Source organism: Macrobrachium nipponense, chromosome 2 (genome assembly GCF_015104395.2).
Source record: "Macrobrachium nipponense isolate FS-2020 chromosome 2, ASM1510439v2, whole genome shotgun sequence".
Taxonomy (NCBI): Eukaryota; Metazoa; Arthropoda; class Malacostraca; order Decapoda; family Palaemonidae; genus Macrobrachium; species Macrobrachium nipponense.
Window position 1 is genome coordinate 52,795,013 of NC_087201.1, and position 27,312 is coordinate 52,822,324.

Consider the following 27,312-nt stretch of genomic DNA (forward strand, 5'->3'; position numbering starts at 1 on the left):
CATAAAAAGGCAAAGTGAAGAATGTTATTCTTCAGGGCCGTGGTAGTGGTCGGAATATCCATGGGCGATTGCCAGATGTCACTATAAGCAGCCACACTATAATTCCTCAAAACTGCAACATGGCTACACAGTCTTCAGGATTTGCAGGTACTACAATGCGAAACCTGATCACATAACTGGTTATTGATATTCAATAAGCCTTTGACTGTAGCCCACAAATAAGGAGATACGATGATTTGGCGAGTATATAGCTAGGTATCCAAACCGGGTTTCATTTCTGTGAATTGCGAATGGATCCTGGAATTACACTAAGTATGGCTAGTCGCTAACTGGAGTTTTCTGTTGGAATTTGCCTTTTCATATATAGTATCTTTCCTTAGTCTCAGTTTCAACTGTTAAATGTGTAGGACAGTATTCTGAACTGGAATAAAATACGGCAATTCCAGAGAATAAAAAAAAATACAGTAGCTAAACATGATTCTCAATCACTCCAAGAACTTATACTCATTACCTAGCAACAATGCCACTTCGTTTTGTGCCATCTACTTTCGGATTAAAATACAGTACCTACCATAGCATTCTCTGTCATCTGTTTTGGATTCATATGTTTAACAAAACCACCCTTTCCCAATATCAAAACTTAACCAGGGACAGAGCTAGATTCTACTAACAACAACACTTATCTCTTCAGCCCTATTTAGTATTCCGGTTACTATGGCAACGTTCTATCCTGCCAGAGTCAGTCGTAGCTTAAACTAACGCATTTGCACTCTTTCAAGCAACACTTGTTTTCCTGACATTGAACCTGCAGGGGCGTCATTTCAGATTTTTGTTGGGGGGAGGCGGGGAGGCAAAGACGGTTTGGCGAGCGAAGCGAGCCTAACCAGTTTGGGATTTTTTTTTATCTATTCTATGTGCTTTTTGAAGCCACATGAGCAAGGTATTTCAGCAAAAATTATATACTTCCACTACTGTTTATTTATCTAATCATCACTGGTAGGTAGTGGACAGACACAGATCAAGAAACGTAATATTTCGGAGAAATTTTATATATTCATGATTGCACATTTGAAACGAAAACATGCTGTTACTTCTTAAGGATTGGGGTGGTGAGGGGGGGGGGGCAAATTGAGGGTTTGAGGGGGGCAATTTGAGTCTTGGGGGGCAGTTGCCCCCTTCCCCCCCAAATGACGCCCCTGTGAACCTGCTACCCTTTCTTTAAGAAGGTTTAATCTCTCACTGTCCACCTTTGTCTTCCTACGAGCCAAACAATCCAGATTAACCTACCCCCTTTAATTAAATAAACCAGTGATCATACATCTCATCCACACAACACCCATGCTCGGTCAAACACCCAGTACTATCGTACATGGAGCACAGAGCAGCCCAAACGCAGTTATTCCTCCTCTGACATCGCACACGATTGAAACCAGTAAACTTTGACCTCATAAAAAGTGTATCTGCCATTTAAGGGTTTCCCACCAAGAGGTTCCGGAACCTTAACTAATGCTATGCTGCCTTGGGGTAGCCTGTTTTGCAACTGTAACTTAAACCCTCAATAGGGCTTAATATAGGAAATCCCGTGCCAAATGGCAAAGCTCCCCCTGTACTATTTTATTTCCCGCCAAATTTTTCCCACAATTCATACTTCCTTGGCTCAGTTGGTGCTCAGGCGGGCATTTCAACACGAGTTCTTCATACTGTAAGGTGTGTAACGTGCTGCTCCTCTTCATCCACTCTGAGTACTCATGTATCCAAATGGCACAGCATTTTCTAATATGATAGTATATGGTGAAAAATATATTTTTCAGAAAAGGCCATTACCGCATGTAAATAACATAATGACCATGTTTTGAGAGTGTAATAGCCTTATTAGATCTTGTACATAGTGAAACATGACTTACATTGTTCCATATATAGTATTATTGATTTTTTTAATGATGATGAGGACATCAAGTAGCAGGTAACTGTATTTGTTTCATATTGCATTCACACATTGAAAATATACTAGAAACAAAGTTATTAGAAAAAAAAAAGTTTTATTGCATATCAAGCATAAATTCACCGAAAAACATATCATCATAGCTGAAACTCAAGTGTTTGCTGCTGGAGTGTAAAATAATAATATGTCCGTTTTTATTTATTCCAGGACCGATGTTTTCTGTGGTTCCCAGGATGAACAAGATGCCTAGGGGATTCTTTATAGTTCCTAGTTCATATATTCGAAAATCGTTTTTGCTGAATGACGTGTCTTTTTATCATTACTGTACCTCAATTGATAAGATCTTTTTTATATCAAAGTTTTTTTTTCTAATAAATCAAAATATATTGTTAAGTTTAATTGACATAATTGAGGGTGATATTTGTTCAAGAATATTATACTGTATCTTTTGTTTTGTAAAATAAAGCATGTTTGCATATTTTTTTTTTATTTTTTCCTACAATGATTCCATATGGATACAGGATTTTCTATAGCGTTACGCGCAGGTACGATTTCCTATCTAGGGGTAAAGACTGTGACAAATGCTACTTGGGTAAAAGCGGTCGTTCCCCTTACCAGAGGAAACGTGAACATATTGCAGTTTGCCGTTTGGGTAACGTTTACAGCGCCATTCTAAGCACACTTGGGATTCTGATTATGCCATTGACTTCAGGGGAGGCAAAGAGTGCGGATAGCACCACTAAGAGGATTCTGGAAGGGGTTCTCATTACTTTAAATGACACCTTTGAGGGGCATGCTGGCATTGTGAATAATTTAACTTTGAAGTGAAGAGCTCTGCAAAAGGGCCAGAATTAGGAATTTCAGACGTGTAGTGCAGCCTTCTTCAATTTGATAATGTAGATAACCACCCTTCGCCCGTTCCAGAGTCTGATCTACAAACTACCTTTTTGAATAACGACCCTCAAGATGTAAGTCAAGAAGACCAGCGTTTTGTCCAGCCTCGAAGATCACAGAGAATTCTAGATAGGAACCGACCCGATGGCTTGTTCGCATATTCTCAACCGTTTATCCGCTTAAGTTTGTTTATATATATTTCTATTTCTTCACCATTGCTGTCTCTCATTTAGTTAGCGCTCAAGTCCACAAAAGGATGGACGAAAGTTCTAAGCTTTGTAAATATTTCAACACATATATTTCGTCTTGATGAAGAAGAGTATTACTGTTGATCCTTCTATTGGCAACTGAGATGCACGATACAGTGTTTCCATATATGAATATATATATATATATATATATATATATAATATATATATATATATATAATATATATACGATATATTATATATATATATATATATATATATATATATATATCATATATATATGGAAACACTGTATCGTGCTGCTATACCTTTATATATATATATATATATATATATATATATATATATATATATATATAATATATATATATATATATATAAACCTCATCTATAGAGACTTGCCAGAAATCAATTTGGCACTATCCCTCCTGAGGTGTGAAAAAGGTATTTGGTATGTGTGTGTGTCTGTATGTGTATATAGATATAGTAGATGGCATAATCAGGCTGCATCATGTCATGTCGGTGCCGACATTACATAATGTCATCAGAACCGAGAATTGAAATGCTGTTCTTTTGAAATCTTAAATTCAGACATTTCATGAACAACCAGTCGCGATCCCTGCGTAATAATGATAACGAAGGCATGTAGTAGTACGCCATGAAAACAAAAGAGAAACTCAACGGAGCTCACCGATGTAGTACCCGGAAAAAAAGACCGAAAACCTGCAGGAAAATCCCAAGGTTTATTCGACCACGTAATTTGAGCGGCTGGATTCTCGTCTTAACTTGCGGGAAGAATGAAGAACGCTTGTTGTGCTCTGTGTTTGATCGTGAGCAGTTTTACGTGTGTGTGGCAAGAACCCGGAGAAATGTGAATAATAGTTAACGACATTATACTGCGTGAGTTGAACAATTTCTATATTAGAATGTGGAAATAAGGAATGACACGCCGTTTCGTTCTGAACTGTTTATTCTAATACAGATCACCACAGGACTGTGAACTGAGGACAGACCCGAGGGTAAACACGTCAATGTGACGTCATAAACGCCCCATAGGTAAGTGTCGCCTGCGTTGACCAAGGTCTAGTACAGATTAACCTTAGCGAAGACGTCGTTTTTACACCACACAAGGAACAGAACGAAGGGAAACTAACAAAGAAGCAAATTTTTACCGTCACTTGGTGTTCAAGTTACAATTAATTTGTACCATTCAAGACTCAAGCACTCCACTACAGATTTTCTTCTCAAATATCTTTCAAATAGTTTTGTCACAGTAAGTGAGCATTCATCATATATATGTGCTAGCAAAGTTTTCTGGATTAATTAAGCTTATGTTTAAATGGGTGGAGGTGCGTATACATATCACTTATGAAGACAGGTTACTTAAACTTTCTGCTCATGGCAATTTTCCGGTTACTTTTCGAACCCGTTCTAATCTCTCGTTTCATTTGCTGAATAAGATGAGTCCATAAGATAGATAAATCGACCGAGAGATAGCTACTGTAGGCAACTACAGTTCTGAAAGATATTAAAATGAAAGGATTTACTTGTTACAAATAGCTATTGCAGCTGATCACAGTTTATTCTAGATTCTGCCAAAATTATCTGTAGATCTCAAAACATCAACGATGGGGTTGGATTATGGAATTTAGGCCAAAGGCTGGGGCCTACGACGTCATTCAGCGCTGAAAGGGAAACTGACAGTGAGAAGGCCTGAAAGAGCAACAGGAGGAAAACCTCAAAGCAGTTGCACTGTGAAACAATTGTTACGAGAGGGTGAGAACTAAGAAGGAAGAAAGAGAATATGAACGAAGCTACAGAAAAAGGAATGAAAGAGGTTGCAGCCAAGAGCCGAAGGGACGCTGCAAAGAACCTTAAGCAATGCCTACACTCATTGCGTGAGGTGCACCGACGGCACTGCCCTCACCGACCTCACCCCACTACCCCCACCACCTACAGGGAGTAATTCTAGCCTCTAGACCGTGGCTCGGGGAAGGCACGGGCCTCCGCGAAACCCCATCAGGAAGGTCAACGTTCTTCCTTCCCGAGAAAGGGCCCATTAACCCTAGATTCGCATCAAGTGATCTCTTAGCTGAAGAACCTTAAAGATGACACTTACTTCAATAAACAGTTTGTAATAAGTATTAATTAACGTTCTAAGGAGTCCACAATAAAAAAAAAAAAAAAACATGCTAAGAGTGCGTGTATAATTTAACAACACTTCATAAAGCTTTCGAACCCCTCCTTGGGTTCATCTTCATTTGGACTGAAGATGAACCCAGGGAAGGTTTTAAAAGCTTTATGCAGGTTTTTTAAATTACACTCGAACTCTTAACATGTTTTATTTATTATTGTGGACCCCTGAGAACATTATATATACTCTCGTGATAGAGACTTTTTCCCAACAAAATATCAATTAATCGCTCGCACAGTTCACAGAGCATGGACTGCAGTTAGTTCTGAAGTTTGATGCGTATGGCATAGGAGAGAGAGAGAGAGAGAGAGAGAGGGGGGGGGGAGGGGAGGGCCTCTCCCAAATACCTAAATCATGGTCAATTTTTCGCTGCTTCACGTCAGTCATTAATCAGCAGTCATTATACAACAGCTTCCTCATTAGCAGTCATTATCGGCGTACGTCACACAGCCAACTTACATAATTCATTACCGTAGTCATAGATATGAGAGCTCATTTTCTGTCGCTGGGTCTCACTCGTCAGTTATTTGCTCTTTTCTTGTTTTCTGAAGTTGCATTTTCACCGTGATGTAGAATATCATTTATTAAGGCCAACACTTTCCGTTGTCCCGGCCTGTCTCTATGATGAAATGTTTCACAGGGCCCTTAATGTATGTTGTAAGGCACTAAAAATGCCAAATTAAATGTCTCATGATTATTATACAACAAATTGTTTATCTTACAGATCCGCGACATATGACAGCTATTCTTATCAAACTAAATAAGAGAGGGAAACGGCGTTGGAAAGAACGACAAACAAAGGAAGGCAAGAAATATTTGGGTGAGCTACTCGTGTTAAGGCAGTGAACGTATTATAGTAAATACGCCAGTCATTAGCTGGGTTACAGACAGACCTGCATTTTTTGCCGCTTTCTCGTCTTCAACGACTCCACAAAATACTGCCAAATTGTGTGATTAACAGATATAATTAATAAACTTTGGCGATTAAAAAAGATTAAAGGCCGTCCCACTGGGAACCTGAATATGAAAACCATACGATGGCGGATCAGAGTTCCTTCGCCGTCGCTCTTGAGAATCGTGCTCATGGTGGCTGGGGTCTGGGTTTGTTTGGCAGTTCTGCAACGGTTCCCTTTCGCCGATCCAGGCACTGACTACCTCTGGGAGCCATGGGAGGAAAGCATGGATACCAAAATGTACCGGCCGCCAGCGAACCCACTCGTCGATCATGCCTCCATAAAGGTATGTAGTACCATCCTCTGCAGATATGTTTCTGAACTTAAGTTAGAATGATCACTTGGTTTTATCTCGTTGTGTCGAATGACGAAAAAGAAAAACATTTAAGCGATTAACGGTTTCTCCCTTAATTAAATTCATTAGAAATGATGACTATTTCTATTCGACAGCGAATGAATGTACCTAATTTGTTAACCAGAATCACATGTCTTGAAAGTTCAGCCGAGATGAATTTGGGTCATTTCATTATTATTCATGAAGTGCCAGTCTCTCATGGATCAAGCTGATAAGACTGTTAACGTGCTTCCTTGAAAAGAATTCTTTGCTGAACAGTGATCAATTGCGGAAGAAGAAAGAACCAAAGCTAAAAGTTTTATGACAGAATAGATAACAAAAATGAACAAAATTATTATATAAATAAACTCATTGATTACATCAAAGGATTCACAGCTCCATTGTGGATAATAGATAAAATAGCCTCCTAACTTTAATTCGAGTGACGTAGACTGATATAGAAAAAAAACGAACTTGCTTATGTAAGGGAAACTCCAAGTGCTGCTCTTCAAACATTTCATGTAAAATAATTTGCAAATCGTTAATATTGGAAATTCAAGTAACTACTCTGACCAAGTAGTCAGTCTACGTTACGGAGCTTGCTTTTTGAGTCTCTTCTCTGAGCAGTAATTCACTCGAGTATCTCTGACATCCGAAATATAATAGCCTATTTTGTGTACATGTGAGACTTGAGAGCCTGAACATGTATGGCTTAGAAACACGACGATTGCCAGGACTACTAATCGAAACATTCAAAATACTGAAAGGCATAACAAAAGCAGACAGTAACCTATTTACCTTCAACGAAAACCAGACTGGATGGAAACTAGAGCTGACGAGATGCAACACATCTCATTGCGGAAACTTTTTCACATACAATGTAAGTGACACATCTAAAAAACTGCCACCAGAAGTTGCTTGGTTGTTTGTTTGCATGGTGTTTTTACGTTGCATGGCGCCAGCGGTTATTCAGCAAAGGGACCAACGGCTTTACGTGACTTCCGAACCACGTCGAGAGTGAACTTCTATCACCAGAAATACACATCTCTAACCCCTCAGTGAAATGCCCGAGAATCGAACTCGCGGCCACTGAGGAGGCAGGCCAAGACCATACCGATCACGTCACTGAGGCGCAACCAGAAGTTGTAAACAGCAACAATGGGGAAGAGTTTAAAAGAATGCTAGACAAAATCATTAGGACACTATGAATGAATAGTAAAATCTGCTCCTAGAGATAAATGAGCACACGATGTCTCCTCGGATGGACTAACAAGTCTTTGAGACATCGTAATCCTTGTAATTCCTTGTAACTACTGACAAAGGTCCCAAGTTGACACCGCCTTTTCTTGTCTTATCTGTCCCCTGACCAGTCAACACAACCAGAAACACAAGTCGCTCTCTAGCTGTTTTAGAATGAACTGGCGTTCTCTCAATTCTTATAAACGCTTCTAGAGTTTGACTTAACTGGAGTGCAATACGGCAAATAGATATACCTAATATTATATTTAGATGAATTAAGAAATAGATGCGCACACTTTAGAAGAGCCAAATCATTGAATTGGCAAAATATTTGAGAAGAAAATCTTCCTGAAACAAGATTCATATAGGTCCAAATGAATAATTTTTGTGTGACATGCGATTTTAGAAAATCTAAGTGATAGTTTAAGGTATGATATATCACCTTCAGAACAAAATATTTTCCACCAATTAAACAGTCTTTTGAAAGAAGTAGCTCACCAATATGTATTAATATCTAGAAAAAACGAAAAAAGGCATGATAGTGTAAAATAGACATTCTTGGTGATGGAGAAACCAACAATCATTACAAGATTGAAAAAGAAATGATTGTTAAAAAATTTTCTATGACTTCATCACTGACAAAAAATTAACAGAATTATGTAATAAGCCATACATATTAACTTATATTATTTCGCAACGTATACGGAGCAATTAACAGAAAAAACAACTTTCAACAGTTTCCAGGCCACAGGCAAAAAAACTTCTGTCCATGAATCATTGGTATCTTTAGAATGAAAACTTCGCCCCCCTCCCCCCTCCCTGTAACAATTATAAGGACATCTGTAATCGTGGGGACAATAAAATCATGTTTATTAAGATGAGACTACCGATTGCCAATCTGTTTTCAACTTATGTTTTGTACAGATTACTCTACAGCAATTAACGTTATTTATTGCTTGCATGACCTGCTAAGTATCTGCAACTTCCTTCTGTACGTAATATGCTACCTGAATTTAGACAAAAAAAATGCGATGCTAATACTATTAAAAAATCATCAAAACGATATAAGTTGCAAATGCATATGTTTTTATTTGGCGGAAAATGAAAAAAAATGCCTTCCTGAACAACCAACTTTTCCCCTGATTTCTTTGCGAGCACTGACAGTCACACTACAACATCCCGCTGAAGGTGAATGGGTGAAGCAGTGCTTTCCAACAGAGGGCACTTCGTCACTCAGTCAATCGTTGCTCATCTTCCAAAGAAAAATTCTTCGCTTTTTCGCTTTTGTCAAGTCACAGATACAGAACCGAAGGAAATCACTGAGTGAAAGGTGTTCACAACACAAAGTAGTTTTGGAAGCTGCGATTAGACTGCTCTGGGAGCAGTACAGGTGGCGGTCATCGAGTAAAACCTCTGGGAAAGCCCTCAACAAAGCCACCTAATAGAGTCTATTAGGTGGCTTTGTTGATTACGACCCAGTCATTCGTCTATTAAATAGACGACTGACTGGGTCGTAATCATTTGTCGTGGTTACATCTGGGGAAATCAATCTTTACAAAGATCGTGCCCAGAGTGCTTTTAGGGTTATTAATTATTAACAGCAATCAACAAAGGTAATATGACATACATTGTCTAGAAATACCGTAAAACCCGAAAGCTGATATTAGATGCAAACAGGCTCGAAGTTGTAGGAACGGTAAGTTAGACTACATTTATGATTCCAATCATTCCATGACAACGCATGAAAAATATTGCCGGTTATGTTGATCTTGTTTTCCTAGATATGTCATACTACCGTTCCTAAAGTAACACAACTATGACTGCAAGCTTCTGTAATGTTCTGGTGTTTATTAAACTGCGTATACATTATTTTCGGCCATGCATTAACCTACTAAGCTTTATACCTGACATGAGTTCTACCTCTGCAGAGATTGAAAATATAAAATTTTTTTGTGTGTTTGGAAATGTGCACATAATCCAGAAATTGCTCTGGAAACTTTACAGGTAATGTTACTTTACATAAGTTATTGAATTTTTCACAGCTGATAGCTATAATCATAATTTACCATGTTGCAAGAAAGAACTGAAGTAAAATTCTTTTATCTCAGGATGACACAGAATACCCAGAATGGGACCCAACCCACCTGCAGAAACTCCTAGAATCACCGACGACCACCTGTAAACATATGGTCTCTCTAGGTGGAACCATATACTGCGGGAACTGTCAAACTTGCAAAATGGATGGAAACAAATATATATGCTTTGATAACGATGTCAGGTAAGCAATCTCTAACAATCGAATTGGTGTTCTTTCTGCTCAAGGTGGTCCACTGACGGGCCACTACTAACACAAGATACGGGTTTTAGGTGGTCCAGAAGTGGATAATTGGGCTCATACAAATAACTAGATCATTTTTGCGTACAGTGACCGCCTCCTAAAGAAATTCTTTTGTCACCAGAAATAAAGTGTATATAGAAATTGGAGCTATCCAAGTACCGGATCTCTCCGGGATAGTGAGCCCGATACGAAGTACGGGGATCATTATCGAGAACTAATATTTCTTGGGTGTCATTATCTAGAAAGACTCCAAGTACTAACTGTAGTCACTGAGGAAAGTTCGTAACTCCAATACAGATTATTAATTCTATGTAACTTCAATCTCCCTAAGCAAGAGGGCGACAATATTCCACAACTGGTAAACTTGAAACCCAGCCTCGAAAATGTTAGAAATAAACAATATTTTCAAGTAATCTTTCAAATTCTTCATGGTGGAAAGATAAAACCAACAGAGATTTAATCTTTCAAATTCTTCATGCTGGAAAGATAAACCAACAGAGATTTAATCTTTCAAATTCTTCATGCTGGAAAGATAAAACCAACAGAGATTTAATCTTTCAAATTCTTCATGCTGGAAATATAAAACCAACAGAGATTCATATGTGGTGCCAATACTTTCAAATGCCTCGTGCACTTTTTGTCTTGACTGCTTTTATATCCTATTTTCTCATTTTATTTTTATTTTTCTCACTAACTCTAAGGATATTTATATAAATGCTGCATGAATACATTTCAAATAAACTAGTAGCCCTCAAATAAAGAAACATAACTCCCGTATACGTATCTAACAGCTGGAAAAAAAATGGCCTAGGTTCGTGTTGTTCCATTACTCTCAAAACTGCATGAATTATGAGGATAGTCTATGACTCCTTACGTTGTATAAATTCAACCAACTACAGCCAACATCCAGCGAACCATCTAGAAGGAAGTTAATGGAAAGCTGAACATATGAAGTAAATAAACGACTGAAACAAAATCTCCAGCATTTCTGTTATCAACTCTTCTATTTCCCTTTTTCCAGGCCGGTACCAGGAGATTGTCTGATTTACTCCTTCGGGTGGAGGGGAGATAACGTGGGACAGGGCAATGCTCAAATTCAACTGCTCCATTTATGCCTTCGACATGACGACTGAATGGGATAACGGCGTTATTGGCCACGGATTCCATTTCCTCAACGTTGGACTTGATCGCGTCAATTATGATGTAAGTTGCCTTTTAAGGGAGGATTCTATTTTCTTTATTACATTTACTTATTATTATTATTATTATTATTATTATTATTATTAATGAAAAAATATAGCCCAGCTCTTATGGAACAAGCCCACATGGGCCAACGACTTGAAAATAACCTTCCAAAGAGTATGTTGTTCATTTGGAAGAAGTTACAGGAAATGTAGACAGAAGAGATAACTTATGAGGAAAGGATAAATAAATAAACAAATAAAATTTTGAAGGAATGATTAAAATCCATGGTGAACTCTTTCAGGGTTTATTTGCTTTTCAAGTTAAAGTCTAACATTCCCAATCTAGAAACTATTCTTGACTGATCCTACGAAAGGAACAAACAAGTAGACAGCGGTATGTTACCAAGACAGAATCGCCAGCTTGTGTTGGCATTAGCTGATGGTAAGGCTCTCGCGGAACGCACACTTACTCTGACCATAAAACATTGCACGGGCTATTTCTGAGGAAATGATAAATCATTCAAGCACCCAGCAAGTGACCCCGGTAGGTGGTGCTAGTGCCGCTAGTGTACCTCAAGTGGTGCACCGTAGGCATTACTTAACGTTCTTTGCAACGTCCCTCAATTATCCTTTCAGCGCTGAATGACATCATGGGTCACAGGGCTTGGCCTTTGGCCTAAATCTTAAATTCCAATTCCTAAAGGTGTGAACATATATGTTTGGAATAATGACTTGTAAATTCATAGTAGCAACGTCCTTTTGCGGGAAAACACACAGCCCCTGTGACTGAAAAGACTGGGTGAAGTGAACGGTGTAAGTCAATTTCGACTCATCCTGTCGAGTGAAAATTTCTAATAATGAGTCTAAGAAAATATAACTATTATCTGACAGTCCTTATTGGTCTATTTAATTAGCTATTTGTATCCTTCCACAGGCTCATCTCAACATGACAAACGCCGACGAAGTGAATCCGGAGTTTAAGGCAAAAATGGGATTTTTTCGAACGCTGTCCACGATTCGAGACATTCTTGGACACAAGGAGCGTCCAATTGACATCCTGAAGCTAGACATAGAATTCACGGAGTGGAACGTGTTCGAAGGGATCTTCAACTCCACGGAGAATTCCGAAGTCCTCGATGACGTGAAACAAATAGCATTAGAGGTTAGCATGTCAACAGGCATAGTTACTGTTTACTGTTACTATTTGCTTTTTATTTTCTATTTTTTTATTTACATAGATTTTGAGCATTATGCCAAGCACTGGGGTAACTAAGGCCATTCAGCGCTGAAACGGAAATTGACAGTAAAAGGTTTGAAATGTGTAACAGGAGGAAAACCTCTCAGTTGCACTATGAAACAATAATTAGGAGAGGGTGGATAGCAAGATGGAAGAGAGAGACTATGAATGGAGGTACAGCAAAAGGAATGCAAGTAGTTGCAGCTAGGGGCCAAATGGACGCTGCAAATAACCTTAAGTAATGCCTACATTGCACCGAATGAGGTGCACTGACGGCACTACACCCCTACGGGGTGTTACTATTTGCTGATTTTTTTCTCCAAGGTCCCACTCCCATTCTGCGAGGCCTACGAACAAAATAGAGCGGAATATAGGATTTAGGCCAGAGACCTATGAGGTCATTCAGCACTGAAACGGAAACTGAAAGTGAAAGGTTTGCAAGGTGTAACAGGAGGAAAACATCGCAGCTGCACTGTGAATCAATTGTTAGGAGAGGGTGAGAAGTAAGAAGGAAGAAAGGGGATATGGACGGAGGTACAGTAGCAGGAATGAAAGGGGTTGCAATTAGGGGCCAAAGGGACGCTGCAAATACGCTTAAGTAACGCATACAGTGCACTGCACGAGGTGCACTAACGGCACTACCCCGCTATGGAGGAGACCCACGAACTCAATTCAACATAGCCATTATAATGCAGAAACATTCTGGGATTTTTTTCTTAAACTACGTAGTCCATATTAATAGTGAAATCTACACTGTTATAGAAATAAAACAAAAGAAAGTCTTTCATTTTTTCTTCAACGACTTGATATTTTCAGTCCTCCTGACATCGAGTGGGAGCTTATTGCATAATCTTGGCACGGCATATTTGAAGGCTCTAAAGGCCGCATTCGAATTGCATCCTGGTTGGAATGACTTGAGTCCATCTGTAGCTATTCTTGCGTGACTCCTTCATTTGGATGTAGGTGTTATACGCAGCAAGGCATACGAATATCTTGGACGCCCAAGCTTGGAGAGTCATTACACATATTCTCAAGACTGCCCTGGTTTTAATAATTTCCTCGTTGGACGAGTTGGTTACGTGCTCGACTACTCATCTCAGGGTGCAGGTTCGATTCCCCGCACTGCCAACGCGAAACCAGAGGATCAATTTCTGGTGATAGAAATTCCTTTCTCGATGTGGTTCGGATCCCACAGTAAGCTGTAGGTCCCGTTGCTATGTAACTAATTGGTTCCTAGCCACGTAAAAACATCTACTCCTTCGGGCCAGCCCTAGGAGAGCTGTCAATCAGCTCAGTGGTCTGGTTAAACTAAGGTATTACGTTTGATAGGGAGCCAATACAGCTCAAATAATACAGGCAGTGACGAAGTGATACCACAATAAATCTAAGAGCGAAGACCCAGTTTCACCGACACGACTATTAACAATTATGATTTGCATCTATAATATAGACACGTAGAGAACGATCTACAAATATAAAGGGAAGGGGAGATTTGCAATGATTGACTCGCTGATTAATGAAGGCTTTGTTGACAAAATAAAAAAATCCTTTCCAGATACATCTAGACGACTTCAAGAAACCCTCAGCCGCTGAGCGAGTGGCTGGCGGACGCCGAGTAGAGAAGGTATTGCAGGATTTGTACGAACGCGGCTTCCACATGGCCCATACAGAGCTCAACAGCGCCATGCAGGTAGTACCAAATTTTCATCCAGCCGACGTTGAGAGTTCACGCCATCATATATATATATATATATATGTATATATATATATATATATTATATATATGTATGTATGTTATTATATATATAATATATATATATATATATATATGTATATATATGTATATATATTATATATATATATATGTATATATATAATGTAATATATATATTATATATTATATATCATATATATATATATCTTATATATATATATATATATATATATATGTATATATATGATATATATATATTATATGTATATATATATGTTATATATATTATAATATATATATGTATATATATATGTATATATATATGTATATATATTATATATTATATATATACATATATATATATATATATATATATATATATATATATATATATACGTATAATATATATATATATATATATATATATATATATAATCTTGTATTTCCATAGAACTCTGTGTTAGGAATATAAGAGTTCCTCACATAAAAATAAAAGTAGGAGATATCAAGACTTTCGACCTCTATTATAAAGCCATCTTCATAGTACCCTGATGATGACTTTATAACAAAAGACAAAAGTCTTGGTATCTCCTACTTTTATTTTCAAGATAATACACACATACACACACACACATATGAGCCCATAAAAACGCCAAAATATAGAAAGAAGGTACTATATTTCAGAGACTGCTGTCTCTCTCTTCAGGTAGATAATGAATAAGAAAAGTTACATAAAATGCAGTATTTATACAAAGAGATCTATCCACAGTTAAGCTGTTTTAGGTCATTCCTACTGATAATTCCTCTTTAATCCTCTTAAGCGTTGGTTGAAGGAAGATTTTATCTATGACATCTGAATCCCAGGAGCCCTTTGAGATGTTCATTACTTGTCTTTGTTTAATCAAGGCCAACTCTATCATCTGACTTTTGTATCGACAGTTGCTGCTATAAATTATATGTGACAAACTCCAATTTATTTAGTGGTTATGGTTATTTATATGGTTGGAAATAGCCGAGTTCTGTTGTCCATATCTAACTGACCGTTTATGTTGTATTAATCTCTGGGGAAGTGATTTTCCTGTAAAACCGATGTAAGATTGGTCACAGTCCAGGCATGGGATTTCGTAAACGCCTGTGTCCTTGGGGGATTGTCTTTAGTTGGACGTTAATCAGGGATTTGGCTAAGGTATTTGGATAGGTAAAGGAAAAGGGTTAGATTTTTCGAGAGTCTGGGTCACCGTCTTAATCCTGTCTAGGTGTGGAATTTTAATTTTATTGTTAGGTGTCTCTGGTCTTTTCTTGAGGGGGTCGGTAGAAAATTATGTTTGCCTGATGAATCGCTTTCTCAATCATATGGTCAGGACACATTAAAGACGAAAGCTGCTTGTGAATTGCTTCAAAATCCTTTTCCAGGAAATTTGGGGAACAAATTCATAAGGCTCTTAAGAATAGGTTGCTGGCTATGCCTATCTTGATAGGAATGTCATGATAGCTAAAGTTGTGAATGTATGGAATTCTTTTGCAACATAGCATTTTTACCAGTCATTCATATATATATATATATATATATATATATATATATATATATATATATAAAGGTATATGCCACGATGGAAAATAAACAAAGGAGTATCCGCGAGATCTTTCGACGTTCAAACGTCCTTTACTTAGCAGAAATGACTTACATGAGGAAGTGAAAATACACGAAAGGTCGTATAACTGACAGATAGGGATTATAAAGAGATTAGTACCTAGAATCCGACACACCTGGAAGATGAGTAACCTTCCCAAATAAGCAAAAACATGGGTACAATTAAAAGGTTAAGACAATCTCCTCAGACAAGGACAACACAATTAAAGGATTATTATAGGTGACAGTTATTCAGAACTTTGGTAAACAAAAACATATTCACAATACATTTTCACAATACATATTAAACACACATATACAAACGTTGTATATGTATGTTTAATTATGTATTGTGAAAATGTATTGTGAATATGTTTTTGTTTACCAAGTTCTGAATAACTGTCACCTATAATAATCCTTTAATAGTGTTGTTCTTGTGTCTGAGGAGATTGTCTTAAACTTTTAATTGTCCCCATGTTTTTGCTTGTTTGGGAAGGTTACTCATCTTCCAGGTGTGTCGGATTCTAGGTAATAATCTCTTTATAATCCCTATCTGTCAGTTATACGACCTTTGTGTATTTTCATTTCCTCATGTAAGTCATTTCTGCTAAGTAAAAGGACGTTTGAACGTCGAAAGATCTCGCAGGTACTCCGTTGTTTATTTTCCCTTGTTGCATATACCTTTGTTTATTGATTTATCACGTTCCTAACTTTCGTGATTCAGTTATATATATATATATATATATATATATATATATATATATATATATATATATATATATAATATATATATATATATATAGACATCGGAGGAAGGGGAGATCCCAAAATCCTTTCAATGTGATTTATTGTGCTGACGTTTCAGGACCAAGTGTCCCATTTTCAAATTAAACAGAACAACAGAATCAGAAATAGACTCAGATTAAAACATGATAAAAGGTTATCTTTAACATGAAGAAATGAGTGACAGTCAGGGAATCAAGGACTGTTTTGGCTCCAACGGAAACTCAAGAGAGGTAAAGAGGAGTTGACGTGACTGGGTATTTAATTGGGAAACCATTTGTTAAAAAAAAAAGAGATTCGAATATTGACAATTGGTGTTCATTTGGAGCTTTGCTTATTAATCAGAAATCCTTGTAATTACCATTGTATCTGCATTTTTTCCCATGGTCTCTAACATGGATAATTCGGGGTTTGGTAGTTTGACGCCCGTACGATAGCTAACTCACGATGAGAATCCAATCATACTTTCAACCACGTGCTTCCTCAGGTCACATCTGGGGCAATTAAATAAATGTATGACTCTCGGGGTCATCAAAGGAAACACCCTCCTTATATTTAAAGAAAAGACTTAACGGCCGTTGGATGGCAAGGTATTAGTTTTAAATCGACTGCTGGTAGGTGTTTGCTTATACGTCTCAATTCTTGATAAAAAGTGTATCATAAATTAAGAGGACAATTGCGTAGAGAGGCAGTTTAAGGACTGTTGGTATTTCAAACTGTGGGTGGAAGATATTATTTAGAAATTTTCGTAATTGTTTGTAAAAGAGTTCAGATGGAAAGCTTTTATTTATAAAGTATTCGTAGAGAAACGTAATTTCTCCATGAAACGCATTCCACCCTGATGTTAAGGTAAACGCCCTGTGGAAGAGAATAGACAACGAATTTCACTTAAAATTAAAAAAGCAGTGAATGTAAAAGTTAGGACTCAGACCAGTAAAAGTTCTCTTTCTAAAAACTAGTATCAAAGTGGTCATCACATCTAAAAACTGACGCATCAAGAAAGGGCAGCTTATTTTTATATTCGATTATGAACTTACCATTTGGATGCATTTGATTGGCAAAGTCGAGGAATTCCTCTACTCGAATTGATAGGATTTAGGGATCTCTCCTTCTCCCGATGTCCGATGCTGTTTATCTGCTTTTAAGAAACTAACTTTAACTTTAGTATATATATATATAAATATATATATATATATATATATATGTAGTATATATATATATATATATATGGATATATATATATGTATATATATATATATATATATATATAATTGTGTATATATATATATAAAAATGCCAAAATATGGAGAGAAAATTTGAGTGAATACATATTTTCTCTCTATATTTTGGCGTTTTTATGGGCTCCTCTTATTAGATGGAATTCTGTTGTAACAGAACATTTTTACCATTCACACACACACATATATATATATTTATATATATATATATATATATATAGTATATATATATATATATATGTGTGTGTATGTGTGTGTGTGTGTATGTATGTGGGAGGGGGGGGGGGGGGGATAGCGCGTGCGTGTGTTCGCGTATGTAACATTTAATCTTTTTTACCTTCTAATATACTTCGTTCTCAGATGGGAAAATGTCGAAAACTGTGTGTGATTTTGTTTCTTATCTTTTTGCAGGTTTACGCCGAAGTTCGAGGCCAAGTTGTTCCTCTGTTCAGAGAATCCCTCTTCCTCAATCGACCGTAGTGTATTAAGTCACTGCTCTTTCGCAAAAAGCTCTGAATTATAATCAACGTTTATCAAGAGTGATCTTACCCGCTGAAGGAAGGCCGAAACTGAACGTTCCACTTTATAAGAACCTTGTCCTTAAAGATTTAGACTCATTGAAGCCACAAATAATCGTGATATATGTATTTTACCTCAGATGCAACTTTGGAGGAAATGAAAACTAAGTTCTATTTCAAATGATGCTATGAGATGTTTCAACTGACAAATGAGGACAGTTATGGCCGAAAAAAAATCAGTTCAGAAACACTAAGGAAATTAGTTTTGGTGCTTGAAAGTAGTGTTACGGCCTCGTTTAGACTGATAACGTCGTCATCAATAAAGATAACCTCTCCTTTTACTTTCCAAAGTGAAAGGAATGAACCCTGACATCTCTGTTGAACTAGGGAGTGAAGCTTGGCTCAACAGGATATCATCAAGCAATGGGGTGACAAAATACAAGTACACACTCTTTAGTGCAAACATGTAAAAAAAACAAAAAAAATTATAAACGTATAAATACTGAATATATCCTATAGATATATATATATATATATATATATATATATATAAAAATATATATATATATACATACATACATACATACATACATACATACATACATACACACACACGAGAGAGAGCTTCCTTGAACCTGCCCGATTCTCCTTATCAAGCTACCTAAAGCATCAAAATCACCAACAATGTACAATGTTTTGAAAAAGTTTATGAGTTAAAAAGCATTGTTAACAAAAATACGCCGGTCCTCACTTGCAGACAGCTAAGCAACGTTCGAAATATTTACCATTGCAGGCAGCTGACATCTAGACAGGAGGAGAATATCTTTTACCTTCTGGATATCAGCTCCTGCAATAATGATAAAACAAAAGATCTGATAAAAACAAATGATTTCATAAAATAAATTATTTGATAATACAAAAGCTTTGATAAAACCTAAGACTTGATGCATGTAACATGACAATGCATCATATCGGTAGATACGAATGCTTCACAAACAATAACTAGTTTTCTGTCTGTGTATTCTTATGTGGACGGTGGAAAACGACGCTTAGGATCGAGGATAACCCCAAATACTGTCCAATTTTGCAGGAAAACGAAAAGCACAATGTCGCCTATGCGGAGAGACCTGCTAAACAGAGGTATTAGGGGGCAGCGAAAGGTACAGAGCACGCAAAAGCAACGTTGCTTACTGAACTATCTTTCCTCCTAGAGAAACAATCACGTTCCTGGCGAAGATTCAGAACATAAAAGTCCTAGAATATTGTGCTGAACACTCCAGAGAGCTTCCTCTTGAGTGAAGTCAATAAAGAACTCTTATGCGTCGGAATAACCAACGGGAAACAAAAGAAAACTCACGTACCGGGTGATTCCGCGTTAATTCAACGTATGCCCAAGTATAATCAATATTCTAATAGCTAATGGTTATCGTCCTAAGTCATTATTCGGTCGTAACAAAGAGAAATGTGGCATTTGCCTAAAGCCCCTTCCGCACGAGGGGCAAAGACACGACGGGCACTCTGATTTGCCATAATTCTCTCGCTTTTAAACAGTGTTACCAGATGAAACAATTCCAAGCAGGGTTGCCGTTTTGAGGAATTTCAACTAGTGTGACTTTCTGGCTTTTCCGACCACAGGCCACGAGGAATAAAATACTTCACTTTGCCTTTTTTGTTTTGTTATGAAAATAAAGTTATAAAACACATCCTGCTTATTTATAGAAATGAATTTTATTGAAGTCCTTAATTTTTCTTCGTCAAAAATTATGTTAAGCTAGTGACGTGTAGTTTTTTTACGTCACGGAAAATAATTCTGCATCGGAAAATACGCAGTCTAACCATTAAATTATAAATAAAGTAAAAAATCAGAAGAACTGCTTATGGTAACACTGCTAAAAGCCAATGGTGTGAAGAAAAAACGGCATCGCTGCGTTCAAAGGCAGGCAGTAGTCACAGGTAGGCGAATCTATGATTTGGACCACACTCGTGATCGTCATCCACTTGCAGAATTGGTGATAGTGTCTGCCCACCGTGCATTTGCCCTCGTGTTGAAGGGGCTTAAGAGCAAGAGCCCGTGCCGGCGCAATGCTGACTTAATCTACAACGACAGGGTCAAGTATAAGCTGCTTCTGTCATTACGGAGCCATTAACCCTTTTCGTTTACTCGATCAGTAAACCCACAAACTACTTTGTTGTTGTTGTTATTCTTGCTGTTGTTGTTATTGTTCTTATTCGGGAGTTAGGAAAGCCCTGTGGAAAAGCCTAAAAAGGTCTTAAAAAGGTGTTTCCATCGAGTTAAAGATACAGGAATTTTAGGATAGGATATTTATTATTTATTTATTAGTATGAAAATGTAAAAAAATAAATAATGTGCATGTTTAATAGTACACAACAATACTAATATATAGCATATTTATTTTCATTTTCGTTGGTGAAACAACATACTAATGGACCGTAGATTTTAGTAAGCTGGAGATTGGATTGCGCCTTCTTCATCCTGGAGATGCAAAAGCAGCTCTTCGCTGACTCTCCACAGTATCTGGGCAATGGGGCTCACCTGAAGCGCTTCGAAATTGTTTCGATCTCTCAGGCTTCTTTTCAGAGCTTTACATTTATTTGACAAATGAAGTTTTGTTTCGCCCTTGGGTAAAAAGAGATAAAATTTTTCTCTGAATAGCACTAAATAATAAAAATTGCTTTTTAGGGCATTTCATAGCCTGAGAAACTCAAATATCAATACAAAAGCCTAAAACTATCCTTACGTTTCAAGTTGCGTATTTTAAGCTAGGCCTATAGCGAACTCAAAAGTTGTGGCAGCCGGCAGGGCAAGATATAGGCCGAGATCTCAACTCTCACAGTAAAATGGATCGAGTATAAGCCGTTCAGTTCTATTTGTTAATGTTAAATTTCCATCAACAAATGAACAATTATCATGAATTTAGAACTTTTGCCAGCCTATTAAAAACACTTCTTTTTACTAGGTTACATTTCCCCAGCAATCATTAACGGTCCTACCATTCTTTCTCATGTGCTGCATTGTACTGTCCTCCCTCCAGTCTGCATTAATAACTTGAATGGAAAATACGTATGCATGACCACTGCGCAATCGAGTCAGCTCTACGCTTTATCCTTGCTCTTATTCCGTTAATGATGCACTGACGGCTATATGTATGGCACCATCTTAACAATATCTTGTTTTAAAGGCTTATTGCAAATTACTTTACAAAATGAAAGGAATTAAAAGACATTTATTAAATTTGCTAATTGGTATGGGAGTTACTTCGGCCTAAAGCCATGCCACTAATATTTGTCAAAATATATTATAGGGTCTGTGTCAAGGAAGCTTGGTACAGTCATTACCAAAAGTTCGTACACACAAAATAATGAGGAAAAAAGTGTACAGTCTGTCTTTACAGATTGTTTTACTTATAATTTGAACTTTAATATGATCAGAGTAAGGTAAAAGTGCAGACGAGTTGCGCACATTAAGCCTATTACCGCACGGTAGGACATATTTCAACAGGCTTGCATCCTAACCTGGAGTTTCCTTGACCCAACTTGCCTTAAGGGTCTCACCCGCCCCTAACTTGATCTCGTGCATACCAGAGCGATATCGGGCTGATGAATAAAGCGTCAAGCAAATGTTTTGCTTGGATTTCAAATCGATTACTTAACTTTCAAGAAAACAGAAAGCAACTGCTTTTGCTGGTAGCAAATGCGTAGACCTGATACTCAAGTTCAAGCAAATGTTTTGAAATGATCAGCAATTGCTTCATTTTCCCATGAATAAAACCTAGCATTTGCTTGTGCTTCGAAGCAATTGCTTAAAAGAGTTTAAGGCAGCTTACGAGGTGCTTGAAACTCCTGTGAACTGCAAATGATGGTAGATATTCTCCAAATTCGTAAAGTAAAACTCATCAAAATTACTATATGTATGCACACACACACACACACCCACATTATATATATATATATATATATATATATATATATATATTATATCTATATATACACATACACACACACACACATTACATATATATATATATATATATTATGTGTGCATACATATAGTAATTTTGATGGGTTTTACTTTACGAATTTGAAGAATATCTACCATCATTTGCAGTTCACAGGAGTTTCAAGCACCTCGTAAGCTGCCTTAAACTCTTTTAAGCAATTGCTTCGAAGCACAAGCAAATGCTAGTTTTTTATTCATGGGAAAATGAAGCAATTGCTGATCATTTCAAAACATTTGCTTGAACTTGAGTATCAGGGTCTACGCATTTGCTACCAGCAAAGCAGTTGCTTTCTGTTTCTTGAAAGTTAAGTAATCGACTTGAAATCCAAGAGAAACATTTGCTTGACGCTTTGTTCATCACGCCCAATATATATATATATATATATATATATATATATATATATATATATATATATAGTACATACACACACACATATATACATACAAAGGTTTCACTGTTATTTGTCTAAGGTTATTATTGCCAGGTCAATATTGCATTCCTTGACTTAGCTGAACTCAGCTTTTTGACCGGTGAAAGAACTGAGGGGAGTTAATTTTACTTTTTATTACATCCTTTTCCTTGAGTTTACAATGTAAAACATTAGCAAATATGAATATTTACATCACTGTTCCTCCGGCAAACGAAAGTGAGTCTTTCTGCACATTATCAGAGATTCACTCTAATTTCCTTTCCGTCCGATTGAAACCGGCTCCTCCTACTGCCTCGTGCCAGCTCGTAAGAACTGTAAAGGGCCTCATACACTGAACGATTATCTGAACGACGTATCGTTCGCAAAAACATTGTTTATAGGCTTGTCTGAATGCAAAAGTGGGCGGAGTCTCGTGTCTGAACGATCTCAGCGGTAATCTGTCACGACCAGGTAGCTGGCTTGCGACTTGTCTGTTATGCTGGGGTCACACATTCACGTATCACGACGGCGTATGTCCACGTATGTGGATCGTGGGCATCATCGCGGTGAAATGACCTCGAACAGCTGGTAAATGGGACACGGGCTGACGGACGTAAAGCCAGCACCGTAAATTGTGCCGCAAATGTACGCGCAACACAAGCATGGTCGGACGCCTACCTGGAACTGGCCCGACAAAGTCCTACACATCCCCAAGATTTTGCGTTGCAAAGCACGGCGCACTGAATTACTTACACCGATAGTGTAACGTTCTATGTACGTCAACTTCACGTCGGTACCACGCCCACCGCTGTGGGGCCGTAGGTTACAAAAGGGCCGGCCTGTAAACAGAGCAGACAGTAAAGTGATGGAACATGTATGAGAGAATGTAAAAACATTGCACTTCTGAAAATCAAGGTTGTAAATTCACTTTGATAGAATTCTGCATGTACTGTAAAATATTGTATATTTTCAACAGATAAAAAAAATTAAGTCAGACATTATAATATACATACCATTGATAGTCCCAACATCTTGGGCTTCTTCTGACGGACGATGTGGGGCTTGAGGAAGTGGAATATGTTCAATATCCACTTATCCCGGTCCGTCAGTCGTCTGCTCGCCCCTTGGCCACTCTTCTCGTCGGTGAGGCGTCCGAAGCGGCTCCTGAGGGACGTGAACCAAGTCCGGAGCTCGTTGCCAGTCACTGGTGGCCTAAGCGACTTGCCCGTGTCATCAAAGGCCTTCCATATCTTGGCTTTGTCCTTGTAGGAAGCCATCCCCTTGTTGTATATGAATTGGTCCTCGTGCTTGAGCCACTCACCCACCAGCCTCTCATTTTCGTCCAACAGGATGACATAGAGGTTCTTTTTACGCCTGCAGATTTTGCAAGTCACTCTATAAAAGAAGTTTCTTCTTCGCCATCTCTTCCAGCCAGCAGTCTTTCCCTTGCTATGCGGTAAATCAACCTGCCGATTGAACTTCATTTCTTTCTCTTGTAGCTGACACTGGAGGGAGCCATTTTTTCACGACAGCTTTCCAACTTGGCTCCTGCAGCTCTCGAACGCTGAACTGGAGTCTTTCCTTCTCAGTCTTAGGCCAGGAGTACAAGAGCCACAGAACGGTGTCGGTGTGTGGCGGGAATGTGGCTTCCCATAGGTTTCCATTGTTTATAAACTGCGGCGGGGATCAGCGACAGCTCGCCACAGTCGCTTGCCACAGATGCTTGCGTGCTCGACCCGACATGACATATAAATAATGGAAACTTATGGGAAGCCACATCCCTGCCACACAGTGGTTAACGTTCGCTTTCCAGTCCTCGGATTCGTTTAGTCATCTGCTTCCTTTCTTTTCCCATACCATGCAGTTCCGTCTCCAACTGAGGTGCTACTTCCTCTTCTTGAAGAAGTTAACAATTGAGCTCTTTGCCAACTGAGCAGTCAATGACACTCCTTACTTTGTTGTTCAGAGTATCATTTAGCTCGTGAACAGCAGCCGCGTTCGGCTTCTCTTCTGCTGTCATCCTTGTTGTCTCATCTTCCAGCATATATCGAGCATTTTCCTTATCCGCCATATCTTTCTACATCGGTAGCTTTTCGTTCTAAAGCAAAAGGATCTTGTCCTCCAAGACTTGTCTTTCCATCTTTTTGCCGTTCCTTTATCTGCATCTCCCCCCTTTCTTTTTTCCTCCTGTATTCTTGAAGAACATTTTCCATGTCATGAAGTCTTTTGGTTAGGTCGACATTCAGCAGCGTCAGATTCTTCCTCTCTTCCCTTTCGAGAGGAACTTCTCCCTGCAATAGGTGAAGTTTTCCATTGTAATCATCATCATCGTTTTTCTGCTTCTTCATGTTTTCTGTTACAGTGCTAGCCAATCCAGAGACAGCAATCAGAAGCCGATTGTTTCCAGATCTGGGTCAACTCTGACGGATTCCGCCGAGGTTCCACTGCACTAAAGCGCACAAAAACCTGCTGTTAGGCCGAGGCAAGGCAAAAGTTATAGATCCACTTCGGAGTCTGTACCGACAAAACCCACTCTTCAGCTTATATTCACCTCCTCTCACATTTTTCTTTCTTTCTATCTGTTTTTAGGAATTTCATAATTTTCCTCTGGAATAATTCTATATTTTTTCCAATTTTTGCATCACCAAATCCGTAAATATGTCAAACAACCGTAGAGACTTGTCGTTGCATCATGAACAGAACTCGTAATCCCGACCACCTAATACTTCCATATCATCAGAATAACTCTTACAGGCTGCTATATGAGCAAGATCCCGTGCTGGCATAAAGCTAGCTTATTTTCAAAAAAACATCGTGTAGACTATATATATTTCAGTGGAAGATATCGAGGAAAACTGCTTCTGATTCAGAATCTGATTATGAATTTGATGATCTTGATCTGGAAAAAAATGATGATGATGATGATAAAAATACTCCTACAACAGACTATCGTGTTGATGTTGCTACGTTGATGGATTGATGTTCCATTTGTCGGTAACACTCCCAAACAACTGGATAATACAACGAATGATACATGTAATTGGATGACAAAACTTCACCCCTGATGAATGCTTTGTTAAATTTTCAAGTATACAAGAATCAAATAAATGCTTCTATAGGAAGCAACCGTTGCCTAAAAGATCAAGGTATCACTAGTGGTTTGATTTAATTTCCATGGAATAAATATAGATAATTTTCTGAGAACATTAATGCTCAGTTTCAATTATAGGACGAAAAAGGATCATAATAGTGCCACTGTATAATTGTAGGGTATTTATATGCTGTTTGGGTCAGTAAAGAGAAACATTACACAAAAGAAGAAACAGGTGTCTTTGTTAAGAGCAAATTTTGTTATGATAGTTGGCTATTAAAAACAATTACAAAGAAAGAATAGAAAAGATTTTCACAAAAGAGTACATTGGTTACTGTTTTTGAGTAGCTAGTATTAATTTTATAAGTAATAGTACAATTATTAGTGTTTAAAAAATGATTAAAAGGCTAGTTAAAAAAAAATCCTTGGTAATTTGTAAATATTGCAGGTGTATATTTTTGTAATATTTTGAAACATCCTACTTATGTAAATGAAATGTAATATTTTTCTAATAAAAGATATCAAAAAAATTTCCATGGATATATGAGCTTTTATTGCAGTTCACAAACCTACCACTGAAAAGTTATTTGCGTGGAAAATAATTTCATATTAGATACGCCATCTTTCAGAGTATTATAGAACGTATAGCCAGTTACAGAAGCGGTGTCGCCCCGCCAGGCCTGGCTCGGTGAGATCATGCCCTTCTTGCCCAGAAAGTGGCCCACGTTCAGACAACCAGTACATAGTTAGAATGGTTCGAAAGAGAGGAGGAGGGAAATTACGGTAATCACGCAAAGAAATACAATATCGAATGAAATATATATGGACAGACCAGAGAGAGAGAGAGCATTCATTCCTGTTTAGTTATTAATCTGACGGATATACTTGAGACTTTCTTCTTTAAGAAACATGTTATCATATATTTTTTGGAAAATAATTATTATGAAATCTTATCACATCGTATTGTTTGTAATCGTTATCACATTTTCTAAATGAAAAATGCCTTAAATATTGTTGGAACTGACTATTCATATTAATATTATTCTGACGAAAATATCCTTTTTAATTATCCTATAAGCACCTCTCTCTCTCTCTCTCTCTCTCTCCTCTCTCTCTCTCTCTCTCTCTCTCCTCTCTCATTCTGTCCTCCGTCTTATATCGCCTGGATTGACTATTTAAATAATGGTAGATGTTTGATATGCTATTTGGATGTGGCCAGGGATCACAAAACCGTAAATGGCTACTCTACCAACTTGTGCTAAGCTGTATCTATTTTTGCCCTAGATTGACTGGTCTAGAATTACCTGTATTACCAATAATATTCGAATCTGGTCACAAAGATGTTACACACCAGGTTTTGTAGCCGTGGGTTGTATAAGTCATTAA

The 27,312-nt window shown here is 37.7% G+C and overlaps 1 pseudogene; it reads left to right on the plus strand.

Annotated features, from left to right (window-relative positions):
• The first annotated feature begins 3,839 nt into the window (after window positions 1-3,839).
• LOC135221425 (uncharacterized) lies at window positions 3,840-18,866 on the plus strand (annotated as a pseudogene).
• Window positions 18,867-27,312: the final 8,446 nt, after the last annotated feature.